The 6,908-nt window shown below is 43.0% G+C and overlaps 1 pseudogene; it reads left to right on the top strand.

Annotated features, from left to right (window-relative positions):
* The first annotated feature begins 4,708 nt into the window (after positions 1-4,708).
* LOC128585439 (V-type proton ATPase subunit E 1-like) lies at positions 4,709-6,188 on the top strand (annotated as a pseudogene).
* Positions 6,189-6,908: the final 720 nt, after the last annotated feature.

Here is a 6,908-nt window from a genome sequence, read left to right as displayed (position 1 = left end):
CTTGATGCCATCACTGACAAACTCTGTGACTTTGGGAAAATTACCAAACATCTCTGTTTCCTCATCTACAAGTTATTACCCCTGTCTACTTCCAATGAAGATTAAGTGTGGTTTACCAAAAACAAAGAATTCTTATTACAGGAGAAGTGCAGAGTAATGCAGAAAAACATTTACCTTTTGATACTTTTCCTAGAAAGAGTTATCCCTGCCCATATTTTCAAACAGAAACACTCGGAAGTTTCTGTAAATATCTGTACACCATGCGCTCACTTGAATGTTTTTCTAGCAGAACCAAAGTTTGTGAAGGGGCAAGGTGACTTTGAAGGCTATGCTGAAGGCTCAGTCCTCTCTGAATTATATAGTATGAGAAAGTAAAGGATATTTCAGACAAAATAAATCATATTGGTACATTTCAATCTCTCTCTATAATTAATATTCAAGGGAACTTCGTTAAGTGATTATGTTATCCCTGTGAAATATTGCTTGGTTTGAAATATAATTCTGAAACTGCTATATATAACCTGAATGCTTTGGACAGGTGGAATTACTATCCTTTAGTACTCCAAGGTACTTGGCAAACATCTATTCACTTCTGCTTTGCTTCTGTGGGTCATATCAGGATTTTTGTTTTATGGATGAAAAAATTAAGACCTGTGGAATATTTGGGAGATTTGGCTGTGAAAGTCCATGTTATTTTTAGTGCCAAAAGGGGGAAGACCATACAAAGTTACTCCCAGTCAGTTTCTTCCCAATATATCCTCTTATGCTCAGCGTGAGTGTTACAGAATTAGGTAGGTACAAGATACCTTCTGAAAGTATCCGAGTTTGGATCTGTTATGAGTTTAATTATGTACCCCTAAAATTCATTGTGAAAGTCCTAATTCCAAGAACTCAAGAATATGATGATTTGGGGATTGGGCCTTTAAAGAGGCGATTCAGCTAAAATAGGGTAATTAAAGTAGGTCCTCATCTACTATGACTGGTGTCCTTAGAGATTAGGACACAGAGATGTACAGAGGAAGACGAGTGAAGACACAGGGAGAGGGAAGACAGCCAACTACAAACTAAGGGGAAGACTTCAGAAGAAACCAAGCCTCCTGACAGCTTGACCTCTGAGTTCCAGTTTCCAGAACTGTAAGGAAATAAATCTCTTACATTTAAACTATCCAGTCTGTGGTACTTTGTTTAGCCAGTCCTAGCAAACTAATACAGACCTTATGGGAGTTTGGATCCTAGACCAGAAAGATTTAAATAGAGCCTCTGTAAGTTGACCACTCAAGGGACTATAGGCAACTGGTCAACATAAGGAACTGGGCCTACTGTACTGATATGTACATGCGAGAATGTCCAGTCTATGAAAATTAGGTCAACATAAGGACGTGGCAAGGCAAGGAGGTGGTCAACTATGGAGGTGCTACTGTAAAAATTGCACATCCTGCCTTGTCCCTGGATTCTCATCATCTAAAGGAGTAATTCTTAAATCCCCACAACTGCTATGACTCAGGCAGAAGGCCAGAATACTAGATCTCCCTTTTTAGAGCTCAGTGAGAACTAAAGCTCTAAATTCACCAAATCTAAGTCAGGTCAAATCCTGGCCATTGTGTCTCCAGCATCACCTCAGGCCTGGCTGCCCTTTGTGACTTGCCATGGTAGGAAGTCCCAGAGACCTGGGTTCCAACACAGGACCTATCACTAATGAAATAATGATGAGGGCAAGTCAGTTCACCATTGGGTCTCAGTTTCTTTTTCTGGACAAGGAGTGAGATAGTTTGACAGGACAGAGACAGCTTAAGGTCCACTCAGTTTCTTAAATTTTTATTCTAGTACTAATGTAATAACCATTTAAATGCAAAAAAATTAGCAAAAATATAGTCCGTGATCCAAATCCAGCCACTGCCTCCTTCTGCACAACCCATGACCTAAGAACAGTTTCATATTTTTATATAGATTTTTTTAAAATTCAAGAGAAGAATAATATTTATACTGAGTGCTTTACAAGATGTTATGTATTCTTCTAAATATGTGCATTTATTAACTCATTTAATCTTTACAGCACTCTATAAAATAGATATTCCAATTCATTTTCATAGATGAGCAAAGTGAAGTAAGCCAAGATCACACAGCTAGCGAATTTTGGTTATGCTGAGATTTGTACCAAGGAGTCTTACCGCAGAGTCTGTGCTCTCAATCTGCCTCCCCAAGTTGAAAAGAATCCAGCACTACCAGGGCAGTGAAGAAGTGCCAAAAGAGAGGCTCAGATCACAAATTCTGGTGTGTTCCTGGTGCCTGGGATGGGGGAGGGACCAGGTTTCAGAGAAGCCAAGGAAGGCAATGTAGGAGAATGAGATCCCATTTCCACCTTGATGACAGAGAACCCTAGTTTGAACCACCATTAAGTGAAATATTATTCCCTCCAAAAGAACCCATTCTTCTCAGTAATAGTCTTATCTTCCCAAAAAGAAAAAATAATTGTACCCAATTATTATTATATTAACTAAGTTATATTGATCAATAATATTCAATTATCACTACAGAACTTTAAAAACTGGTGGACATTTGTTCCTCTCTTTTATATAAATACCTGCATTTTTGCCCCTTGGCCCACAAAATCTAATGTACTTACTATTTGCTCCTTTATAGAGAAAGTTCGCTGACCCTTGCTCAAATATTAAAGTATAAAAATAAATTTGGATGATTGGAGGGATGATTGTAACCAGTAATATTAACCTCTGTCTCCTTTGTTAGCAAGTTATTGTCAGTGAAATTGGACACACTTCAGTTATTATGATGCTAATTGTATTTTAAATTTTAGTGCATTGTTTTAAGTTTAAGAAGCAATAATTGAATGACAGAAATAAAAATGTCTTTTGAATGAAGATAAAATAGATTAGATGAGTGTGCAAAGAAGAGTGATCCAGTGACTGTTTTAATCACATATTCATATTTTGTTTTGTAGTTATGGGCAATGAACTGACAATTGATAACATTCCACAGACATAAAAGTTAAAAAAAAAAAAAACAAGATACATTTTAACGCAAGATGCCACAGACCCAAGATGGACATGCTGGCCACCTCCTCTTTTTGGATTCCTTATTGTTTTGCTTATTCATCTTTCTGGATACCACAGATGAAAACCTCCCACCACACATACGCTTGATTTTCACAAAGGAAAAATAATGCGGGAGACAGGTTCAAGAGGACGGGTTAGAGACATGGAATACTGGCCCTCTCCAGAAAGGAGAACAAAAACTGAGACTAGCTGATCACACTAGTCATCTGAGAGCACTGGAGCTCAACGGAGAAGCCACGGGAGACACCGAGGCACAGAAGGAGAAGGAAGCCGGGGGCCAGCTCTGACGACATTGACTGAGGGCTGGGACAAACAGCAAGAAGGAGACCTCTGCAGTCCAGGTTTCCCACGACTGCTGCAGGCCTAAGTGCAGGAGAGCACCTTCACCCCACACCAGGCCTGAGACTAACGTGGGCGGTAAGCTTGGCACGCACCAGACGGGGGCTAAAACTGGATCACACCTCTTGGGACCTACGTGGCTGCAGCGGAGCAACATCGAGAGAGCCCAGACCACACTGGCCTGTCCCACCCTGGGGTCACAGTCCCATATCACCAGGTCACATTCCAGGAGCCCACACTGACGGAGGACATCAAAGTGTGTGCTTTCCAGAGCCAAGGAGCTCCTGTGTGGGGCTGTGAGAAGCGACTCTGCCCCAGCACCGGACTCTGTGCTCAGGATGGCAGTTGGGGATTGGGACCCCATCCCCTTCCTCCCCTGCACCCACCACGGTGCCTGGTGCCACGGGCAGCTTAGCTGGACTCCTGAGAGCTGACTGTCTAAGTCTGGGGCACAGCCCCTGCTCCCACTGGTGGCAGCCTCTGTGCTCAGATGTGCACAGAGAGCAAGTCCCATCCCCCAGCCCCTGCACACTGCCACAGGCTAGATGGGGGCTGCCTCTCTGGGGCTGTCAGAACTAGCAGCCTGGTCTCTGTGCTCAGGCCTGCACAGAGGGGGCAGGATACCCACTACCCCACAATACTGAAGTCACTTCTGCAACCAGGAGCTGAAGCAAGTGCTACTCAGAACCCAAGAGTTCCCTGTTCTGGGCTATGGGTGCTCCCCCACACACACACAAGGAGCATCCGTCTGATCTGTGTGCATCTGGAATGCAGGCTCCCCTGTACAACACCAAGGCCATTGCTTCTGCCAGAGATGAAGTGTGTACTCCCCAGAGCTGGAGTGCTGTCTGCTCTGGGGAATGCTATTAGACTAGCAACCCTACTGGCACAACAACAGGACCACTGCAGGTCACTCCATCCTGACTGCTACAGCTGCACACCACCAGGGGCTGAGGTAAGACCCACCAGGCCCAGTACCATATCCTCAGAGCCTGAGCATGAGCATGCCACCTGAGGATCTGGGGGCCATTCCACCCATACCACCACCATAGCTGTGCTCCCCCCACACCACGGGGACCTGAAGACAGGCTCACCCAGCCTGTCATGAACCCCATCAACAACACCCAACTGCATGTCTGACCTAGGAGTCTGGGGAGTAGTCTGCCGCCTATAGCAGCAACCACCAACACCATGCACTACTCCGGACCCAGAGGTCCATCCCACTACTGGGACTGCCATTCTCCATATCATGCCAGCTGCCCAGGGGTATAAGAACCTCCCCACCTCTTCAGCCCACCATGGCCTCTAGTGGCATTCAAGCAAGCCACCTGGAGGTACAAGAATACGCCCTCCTGGACCCATAATGTCAGTGTCCTGGAGTCTAAGAACAGGCACAAACAGCCCACCCTTAACACTGCTAGGGCCAACATTGGCACACCCCTTGTCCCTGTCCCCAGAAAAACTTCACCACCACCTCCACTAACAGCCTTACTCTAAACCATCAAGGAAATCACAGAAACTACTGACACTGTTTATAGCCAAAGAAATCATGCAGAGATTACACTACTGTCCATATGTAGAATCAAAGCCCTAATATCCTACTCAACCAACATCATAGATACATCTTCAGGAAAAAGTCCTCCCCTATGAGAGCAAATTCAAGAAACTGGAATGAACAACTATACACCAGCTAGACAGATATCAATGTAATAACATAGGAAATATGAAAAGCAAAGAATTATGACACTTTCAAAGGAACACAATAATTCTCCAATCAAAAAGAAATCTCAGGAATCCCAGAAAAGGAATTTAAAATATTGATTTCAAAGAAGCTTTGAATATTGATTTCAAAGTGAGATATAAGAGAATTCTGAAAAATAGTACAAAGAAATTAGAAAAACAATTCAAGATATGAAGGGGAAATTGACCAAAGAGATAGATTTCATAAACAGGAACCAAGGAGAAATTCCAGAACTGATGGATTCATTGACTGAGCCACAAAGTACATTTGAAACCTTCAACAATTGACTAAATCAAGCAGAAGAAGGAATCTTGGTTTCCTCTTCCCTTTCCTTCCAGCTCCCTTTTTGTCCTTAACTCAAGCATGGTGCCTACCTGCCTACCACTGCTTTCGCTGCGGCCCTCAGCCATGCTGACGTGCAGAAGCAAATTAAGCATATGATGGCTTTCAATGAACAAGAAGCCAATGAAAAAGCCAAAGGAATAGATGCAAACCCAAAGACTGAAGATTATGGAACACTATGAGAAGAAAGAGAAGCAGATTGAGCAGCACAAGAAAATTCAGCGGTCCAATTTGATGAATTAAACGAGGCTGAAAGTGCTAAGAGCAAGAGATGATCTTATCATAGACTTACTAAATGAAGCAAAACAGAGACTCAGCAAAGTGAGTCTCAGCAAGATACAACCAGGTACCAAGTGCTTCTGGATGGACAGGTCCTCCAAGGTTTGTACCAGTTGCTGGAGCCCCTAATGTTTGTTTGTTGCAGGAAACAAGATTTAACTCTGGTAAAGGCTGCAGTACAAAAGGCAATCCCTATGTACAAAATTGTCACTAAAAATGATGTTAATGTCAAAATTGATCAGGAGTCCTACCTGCCTGAGGAAATAGCTGGTGGTGTTGAGATCTATAATGGGGATCGTGGAAGAAAGGTTTCCAATACCGCAGAAAGCTGCCTGGAACTCACAGCCCAGCAGATGATGCCAGAATTACTGGGAGCCTTGTTTGGTGCAAATGCCAACAGGAAGTTTATGGACTAGGTCTTTGGGAGGGAGAGTCCATCCACTGTGCTACTGCATGATATGGAAGCTTCTGATATTTGAAGAAACAAGAGTGTCTGTATAGCTTCCACTTTGCTGTCCTAATATTGCTCTGTATTTATCAGTGGAAACCCTTCTGTGTCTAATGCCCTTAGCCTAATTGTTAATGGTGGGAGAATGTTTCATTTGGTCTGATCAGGAACCCACCCCTAGTTCATCTCAAAGTCACACGGTGCTCAGCTGGTCCTACATCATTAGGTGGTGGCTGCAAGAACTTCGAGTCTTCTGCTCTTTCTCCACCTCCCCGTTATCTAGTCTAGAGGGTGATGGTTATGGTGTTCTCAGCCTTGAGGTCTCTGCTCTTTAGGTTTCAAATGCGCATGGCACATGCGTTCCTCTCAGCAGCAGGAGCTTCACTGTTACCTACTAGGGCCTAGAAGTTTTCCTCAACTACAAATGTCATTTGAAACCTAAGCCATGAATATGCTTTATTTATTAAAGTAAAAGATTTATGTAGAAAAAAAAAGAAGAAGAAAGAATCTCACAACTTGAAGGTGAGTCTTTTGAAATAACTCAGTCAGACAAAAATAAAGAAAAAAATAACTAAACAGAATGAACAAAACCTTCATGATAATGGGACATTATAAAGTAACCAAACATACAAACTATCAATATTCCAGAAGGTGAAGAAATATCTATTTAACAAAATAATAGATGAAA

This window comes from Nycticebus coucang, chromosome 5, assembly GCF_027406575.1.
Source record: "Nycticebus coucang isolate mNycCou1 chromosome 5, mNycCou1.pri, whole genome shotgun sequence".
Taxonomy (NCBI): domain Eukaryota; kingdom Metazoa; phylum Chordata; class Mammalia; order Primates; family Lorisidae; genus Nycticebus; species Nycticebus coucang.
The sequence above is the reverse complement of the archived record's forward strand: the minus strand, read 5'-3'. Positions and strand labels throughout refer to the sequence as shown.